At 36.7% G+C, this 7,446-nt stretch overlaps 1 long non-coding RNA gene across 1 annotated transcript; it reads right to left on the bottom strand.

Annotated features, from left to right (window-relative positions):
• Positions 1-502: 502 nt before the first annotated feature.
• On the bottom strand, positions 503-6,494 carry LOC148973577 (uncharacterized). The gene is made up of 4 exons (XR_016146607.1): positions 6,367-6,494; positions 5,293-5,427; positions 967-1,162; positions 503-878 (listed from the first exon to the last, which is right to left on the bottom strand). It is a non-coding gene; the product is annotated as an uncharacterized LOC148973577 (long non-coding RNA).
• Between the last annotated feature and the right edge of the window lie 952 nt (positions 6,495-7,446).

The following is a 7,446-nucleotide window of genomic DNA, read 5'->3' as shown; positions in this document are numbered from 1 at the left end:
AATTGTGTTAAGTGATGTTTGTTATTCCCTGTGTATGTGTAATGGACTAGTCCTTTGTAGTTCCCCATGTGTGTCATTTGGGAGGTCAGTTTTAATTTTGTTTGGCATTTAAAAAGTAATTTTCTTAGTTTGGAAATCCTGCATTCTGTGCCCTTGACTGCTCAAATAAATGTTATTTGTTGCTGTACAGTAAGAACTGACTGTGTATATTTGCCTGTGTTTGGGTTTTACTGTCCTTGTTTAGATAAATGATGAGAAGTAAACCAATACAAATTTGCATAATGTCTAGAACATACTAAATGTTTCATCCTATTTCAGTCTTTCATTATGTAACACTGCTGAGAAAGTTTTATAGTGCAGACAATTTAGCTGAGTTTTCACATAAGAGAAGAATGGGTTCACCTATCCTGTTAAGTGGGAAGCTGTGAAAGACCATTGCATTTTTGCTGACAGCTAAAGGTAAATTTAGGTCCTGTTCTCTGAGATGAACCAAAATTTAGTACAGCAATTTGCTAATTAATTATTTCTATGCAACCTCATACTTGAATGACCTTGAACTCATTCTTTGAATGCCAAATGTTGTCATTATTATAAAGGAGGTAAGTGAATCCACACAACCTTTATTGAACACACAAGCTGAAGCAGATTTTAACAGGTGAGTAGTTATAGATTGAATAAAGATATTAATGAAATGTCTCTCTTACGTGCGATTGACGAAAGGAGTGGATGGCAGACGGACTGTTGAAGCACACACCCCAGTTGGGTAGACGTGAGATATGAGCACAGGTAAGTACCACTTGGAAATCCACAAGAGAAGAATCACCAGCTGTTTGAGGAGGTGGGAGAGGAAGGCTGGGTGACATTCAGAAGATAGGTCACTGGAGACACAGGGACACTGGGTATTACCTCCCCAAACCAGTAAATTAAATCCTCCTGAAATATGTCTAAATAATAAGGCTAACTCACACACAACTGCAGGAGCGTGGACATGGCCATCCTCCAAACCCTCAAATTCCACTATAACTCCCTTTGTCCTCTCCTGTCCTCTCTTTTGAATCAGTCTTGTCGTTTGAGGCAGGCTGGTCTCCCTTGTCTGCGGTGGGCTCTAAAATAATTTCTGTTGGGTCGTTCACTGGTAGTGGATGGCTGGTCTCTGGCCGTGCTGGAGTCGGAATCGTTTTTTAGTTTTCAACATAGTTGTATTGCTCTTGTTAAGATTTGATTTGGTCTGAGAGAACACTTGGTTTCTTCTCAAATCCTCTGAATTTCTCATAGAAATATGTCTCATATGCCATCTATATAGAAAACATTGTTATTTCAATACTTGTGGTTTGGCAGATCCCATTTAAAATCATGATTGAGAATTACAACTGCACTGGAGGATTCTCTAACTTTCAGGCAGCTCGCCCATGGTGTTTTAAATAATTAAACATTTAATTTAAAGAGGTTAACTTATAAATGGCCTGCAGAAGCAGTTTGTATTGCTCTCTGCAGAGTAAAGTATAAATTAGATTGCCCATTTATTCCACTTGGTATCTGGAGGGATGGTAGGCCATCCATCCAATCAAAAGTCCATGTGTCTTTCGATGAGATAAAGTAACGGACAATCTATATGGAGTTCCTGAGCACTTTCTGATGGTTCCTACGCAGTTATGCATGTGGCATGTTGTATACAGTATTTAAAACGTAATTTAATTTTTTTGTTGCTTTACTGACTGACAATTCAGTGGGCTTAACACAGCAAAAATACTTTAAAACCAAGAAGTCAAAAGAAGCCTTCAAAAAATGCCCAAATACAGGACTAAAAAAACATTAGTGAAGCCATGCAGTAAATTAAATAATTTGTAGGAAATAATTGGCTCTTTTTTTCCTGATCATGGGTTTCTGTGGAGGTGTGTGTGCAGACTTTTGGATTTACTAAATAATTTTTACTGTCTACGACTACGGCAGGGGTCTCCAAAATCAGTTCTGGAGGGCTATTGTCCTGCAGAGTTTAGCTACAACCTCATTTAAACACTCCTAAACCAGCTAATCAGTGACTTACTAGGCCCTAGAAATCAAAATATAATATATTTGCAACAATTTGCCCTAACATCCATCCATCCATCCAAGAAACATTTCTTATTATCAATGTTGATAACAGTTGTGCTGCTTAATATCTTTGTGGAAACATTGATGAATTTTTTTTATGATTCTTTGATGAAAATAAAGTTAAAAAGAACAGCATTTATTTGAAAAATTTGTATGAATGCAAATGTATTTCACTTTTAACTGTAATTTTATTTATAGTGTTTTAACATGAGTCCATTATTGATCCTTTACCATTAAGAAATTTTAAAAAACTACAATTTGTGTTCACAGAGATCTGTCCCTTTGTCTCAAGACACTTGTATGTTGGTCACCTCTGACCTAATCATCAAGAAAATGGCGATTACAAATCAACAACCACATCTATTTCTCTCCTGTAGCTCAAACAGTAGAGCATTGGTGCTTGCAATGCCAATGTCATGGAATTCCCAGGGAAAGCAAGAACTGATAAGAATGTAAATGTCTACCTTGAAATGCAATGTAAGTCACTTTGGATGAAAGCGTCTGCCAAATGCATAAATGTAAGTGTAAATGTACATTAGCATGACCTCGTTACATGACCCATGTATGCTCTACATAAAGCGCCCTATAGTGAGAAGTCATGTCATGACTCATGACTGACTGCTCTTTTGTCAGTGGTTTGGCTAAAAAATAGATGATCTAGTTTTTCAAGTCCGCTCTGATTGAGTTGTTTAAGGAAGATCTGGCAGGTGGTGGTGCTTTGGGCATTCAGCCTGTGCATCACTGACCTTTATCATTGTTCTCGCTTTACTTTTTAACACACTTCAGAAGATTTTCACTATAGATTTTGTCAGAATGCAGGGCCGAAGATTGGTATTGTATATTGTTATGCCCCATGTATATTGTACTGGGCCCATTTTGATTTATTTGACTCATGTGTAAACTTTATTAAATTGGTTGATTTCGATATTCATTTGCTATTGATTTGTTCTAGTAGCAAACCTGTTCCTGCTCTGTGCTACAGTTTTAACACTGTTAATATGACTTAATTGCATGGCAAACTTCAATTTCATAGAAAAAAAAAATGGTTTTGTATTGTGCTCCTACACTCATTCTGGCCTCTTGAACTTCCTTTCCTTTCTTTCATGCTACAGATTTTTGTTTCCTTTTTGTCAACATGATTCACCCACTGCATTAACCTCTGTCATTTCAGTTTTTAGAATGAAAAGAAAAAGAAGAATCCTTTTTTCCTACATTAATTATACATAAACTGTTGTGAGCCGCTATTCCTTCTCACCTCTTAGCTATGGCCCTGGTGCCATCTTGTACATTCTTTCCACAAGTATCTAACGTTTAATCCAACTTCCACATTAATGGCATATGTTCCAATGTATCAGTATGACCTATGCAAGGGCCAATGATATAGATTCTTCTGTCCCCCCTCTTCTCCACCCAGAGGTTGTGACAGATGTTCATCAAATTTATGGCTGTGCAGAGACCCAGTTATTCAATTCTCCATCTGGTCATTAGGAAAATGATATAGGTAAACTATTAATAGTTTTGCCAGATGCAAAATATATATATATATATATATATATATATATATATATATATATATATATATGTTTTAATTCCACTCTCACTTTGGATCCATTTTTCTTTAACCCCAAATATCGAAGCTGGAGTCATTAATCTTTTGTGATTCTCAGTTTGTCCAGATCAAATAAAAGTGTGATGTTTTAACGTGAGGTGAATGTTAAACAACAATAATCTGGGGCCATCGGCAATCTTTGAAACTAAAGGGGTTAAAATCTGGTTCTTCTACACTCACCTTGTGAGCAAATTGCTTTTAAGATTGATTTAGTCTACTGCTTTAAAAGATAATGAAGTCAGATCAAATGGTGACAATCACTCTTATTTTTCATTGACCCAAATTCACTAAAAAATAAACTATTATCATTTGTTACACCACTGTTTTTCAGACTGTGAGAATCAGACTCTTGGCACGAAGTATAATGAGTATACTCTTCACAACAGCACCAACAGTGTGATTAGCTTGATAAGCTCTACGTGTGCCCAGTCCTGTTAAACAAATACATATTACTCTAGAGCCGTTCAGTGTCCACTGATTTCTGAATGAAATACATTCAAGTGTGGATGATATATGAGATCTCGTCACTATTCTCTTGAATAACGAGGTCAATGTCTCCTTGTTCTGACCAGTAGTAACTGATCAAAGACAGCCCTCCTTTATTCATTGCTGACAGCTGCTATGAGAACCAGTACAAGGATTCCTCACTGTTTCATCCTTTTACTGCAGCTAGCATCCTTTGACTTAATAAAGAAAGAATTGGGTGACAACTTTAAAACTTGTAGTTCTTCAACAGATGATGTATCTGGGTCCCATTTTGTCTTTGATCTATTAGGTTTTTCAAGAAACCACTCAGTCGTGACCGATTCGACTTGTTGGACAAGGGTTTGGATTAATTCATTGAGATGTTTTAGATCTAGGCTATCATGTTTTAATGGATGTGCCATTGTTTCCCCTCCATCATGTTATAAAAGAGTGATTTGAAGATGGGCTGTCTGTGATTTGATGTTGTAGTGGGGAAAAGGAACAGATCCAACCGTGTTTGAAATCCGGAAAGAAAAAAAAAATGCGCTACACAACAACCCATTTATTCTAATTGGTCTGTGTTACTGGATAATTTCTCCTCAGTTCTTATTCTTGGTACAAGCTATTTGCTCTTTCTGGGAGATTTTCCCAATATGAAAAAATAACTAAAAATAAAATCAGGGAACAAAAAAAAGAAACTTGTTTTTAATGCTTAACTACAGGCCTCTAATCTCTGCCTGTCTGTAAGCTATGTGTGAAACCTCAAAATAATATAAATCTGAAGTTCTACTGATGTCCTGTTCATTATTATTATCAACGTTCCTTCTGACAATTGTGCAAGATTATCGACTTCTTAAAATACCTCTGTAACAAAGTTTAAAGGAAAAGAAGTCAGGGTGGCTAGTAAAACAAGTTTAAGCCTATATCAGCCTACTCATCAAAATCAAGAAATTAACAAAATAAATCCCATCAGGCTCTCTGCCTCCACAGTAACAAAAACAGACACACTCAATCACATCAGGGTAATCAGTCACTCTTTCCCTGTCCCAGGTCTGCGGAGCGCTTATATCTCGTTTCCCCGCCAATCATTGGAATTAAAGACAGATGTTAGTTATTGTTCACTTTACCTCCTTATCACCGCTCATCCCCGCACTCGTTCCCCCGCAGACCTCGCTTTACCACGGCCCCCTCGCCACAACCTCCACCTTCTATTTCAAGTTCAATATAATGTTGGACTGCCTCTGAGCTGGGACAGATGGGTTCTGTAGATTAAAGCATCAAACATTGGCAGGTTGATTGATGGAGGCATTATTTTATGATTTTCACTCACTGTTTTAACTTGGAAGCATAAAGTCACATACATAATTCACTACAAATAACATTTTTATATAAAATAATATTGTGTTTTGACAAGATGTCTCTTTGACAGTATTGAAGCGAGTTCCTATAGACAAAAAAGTATCACATTGCATTCTTTAACTGCATGTCAATGCACTGCCAAAGTCCTAGTCCCAAAGTGCTAGTGCTAGCATCAGGTGTCTGTATTTGCTGCATACTGAGCATGTTGTGTTTTAATGAGTTTGTTGTGAATGTGACAGAGAACGAAGACCGGCTCTCCTCCACTGTAATTGGTTAACCTACCGCCTACCACCATTAATTTAAGGACATTCACTCTCGAAAATGGTTCTGTTGTTATTTTCTGTCTTGTTACATTAAGTTACCACCACATAAATGATAGTTCATATTTTCAATTCAAAACAATTAAATTTGACCATAAAATAAGTGGTAGGCATCACTGGATATTACTCTCAGTCATTGATCATTGTAAAAGTATATTAAATGATTAGCTACCTCATGTTCTTTTACTATTAAAACGGAAGTGTGCTTGGCTTCTGTGAACAGTCAAGGCTGCTTTCTTTTATTTGATTGGCCATCTCAATAATTTTGACTTGACTTGTTCAAACTGTGAGTCAAGGTCTAATTTTTGTTTTTCCTTAAAACGCATTTATCTGCAGTATAATCAACCTTGAACTGGTGAGGTGTAGGCTACATTATATAGCGTCATAACCTGGCTTTGTTCCCCAGGCCTTTTGTAGTGCTGAAAAATTGGCTGTAAAAGGATTCATGTCTGGGTCGGACACTTTGAGATGGAGTGCTGACTGTGTCAGATGTTAAGTAGACTGGGTTGCCAAAAGTACTACCTTGATAGCCTCAGGTAGAGTATTGATTTTAAAACAGCCACAGTGAAGATGCCAAGCTTTCAAACTTTCCATAAGGCCTGTTCTTCGGTTGCCCTCGGGGGTTTGGATGTAATCAGGGAGACCTTGACAGAAAAATAAGGAGGTATTAATGTCTATTTGTGAATATGTCTCTTTATCTCTATAAAGACCAGTCTAAAGAGTTCCCAGTGGGACTGTCATCATAGAGCATTCACCTAGACTCAGTAAAATGACTTGAAAGCACAGTGAATATTATTTTGCTGTGTATACAGCTTGTATAATTTCTGAATGGGTTCTGAGTTGTCCAATAAAAAGGCTGACAATATTTTTGTTTCACACTTTTTAGGTGTCAAACATATCGAGACATACAGATTCAAAACAATCCAATATTTTATTATTATTATTATTCATACAGTGATGTTCAAAAGTCTGAGACCACATTGGAAATCTGTATTTCAGCATTAAAATAGAAATAATGTTTTGAGATGTATATATTTTTTTAACCAACATAAACAAACACATAATTTATATTACAGTGCACTATGACTAATCAAATAAGTAAATCCTTGACATTGGCCATGTGGACTCATTTAATTTCCTTGCTTCCGATGAAGCCCACAAAATGCTCTTGGGAAAATTGTTATGCTGATAACATAATTTGTGATGGCGGAAAAGCAAAATAGCAGTATATTCACTATTGGTCTTGCACTTTTGGGCTTGATGTATGAATACGAAACGGTGTATTCAAGAGGAGAATTTTCTTCCAAATAAACCCACCGTATCCTTGCTAAGCCAATAATTATCACTGAGCTGGAATATTATAAATTATTTTAAATTGCTTATTATTTCTCTCTGTTTACAAATAGAACATTTAAATTTAATTATTGCCTTCATTCAAAACTCATGGATGGGAAGCCCTGGGTGAAGAGCTGCCTGAGTTGCTCCTGCTGGCTTTTCGCCTCGTCTGTATTTAGCTAATTAGATTGGCTCCTTTCCTTTAGTTTATCAACATGGAAAAATGTCGCCAATTCTTCCAGGTCCACCGCAGAGCCAGAGCACTTG

This window comes from Pimephales promelas, chromosome 15 (genome assembly GCF_988280905.1).
Source record: "Pimephales promelas chromosome 15, fPimPro1.hap1.1, whole genome shotgun sequence".
NCBI classification, from domain to species: domain Eukaryota; kingdom Metazoa; phylum Chordata; class Actinopteri; order Cypriniformes; family Leuciscidae; genus Pimephales; species Pimephales promelas.
Note: the sequence above shows the minus strand (reverse complement) of the source record. Positions and strands in the feature narration are given on the sequence as shown.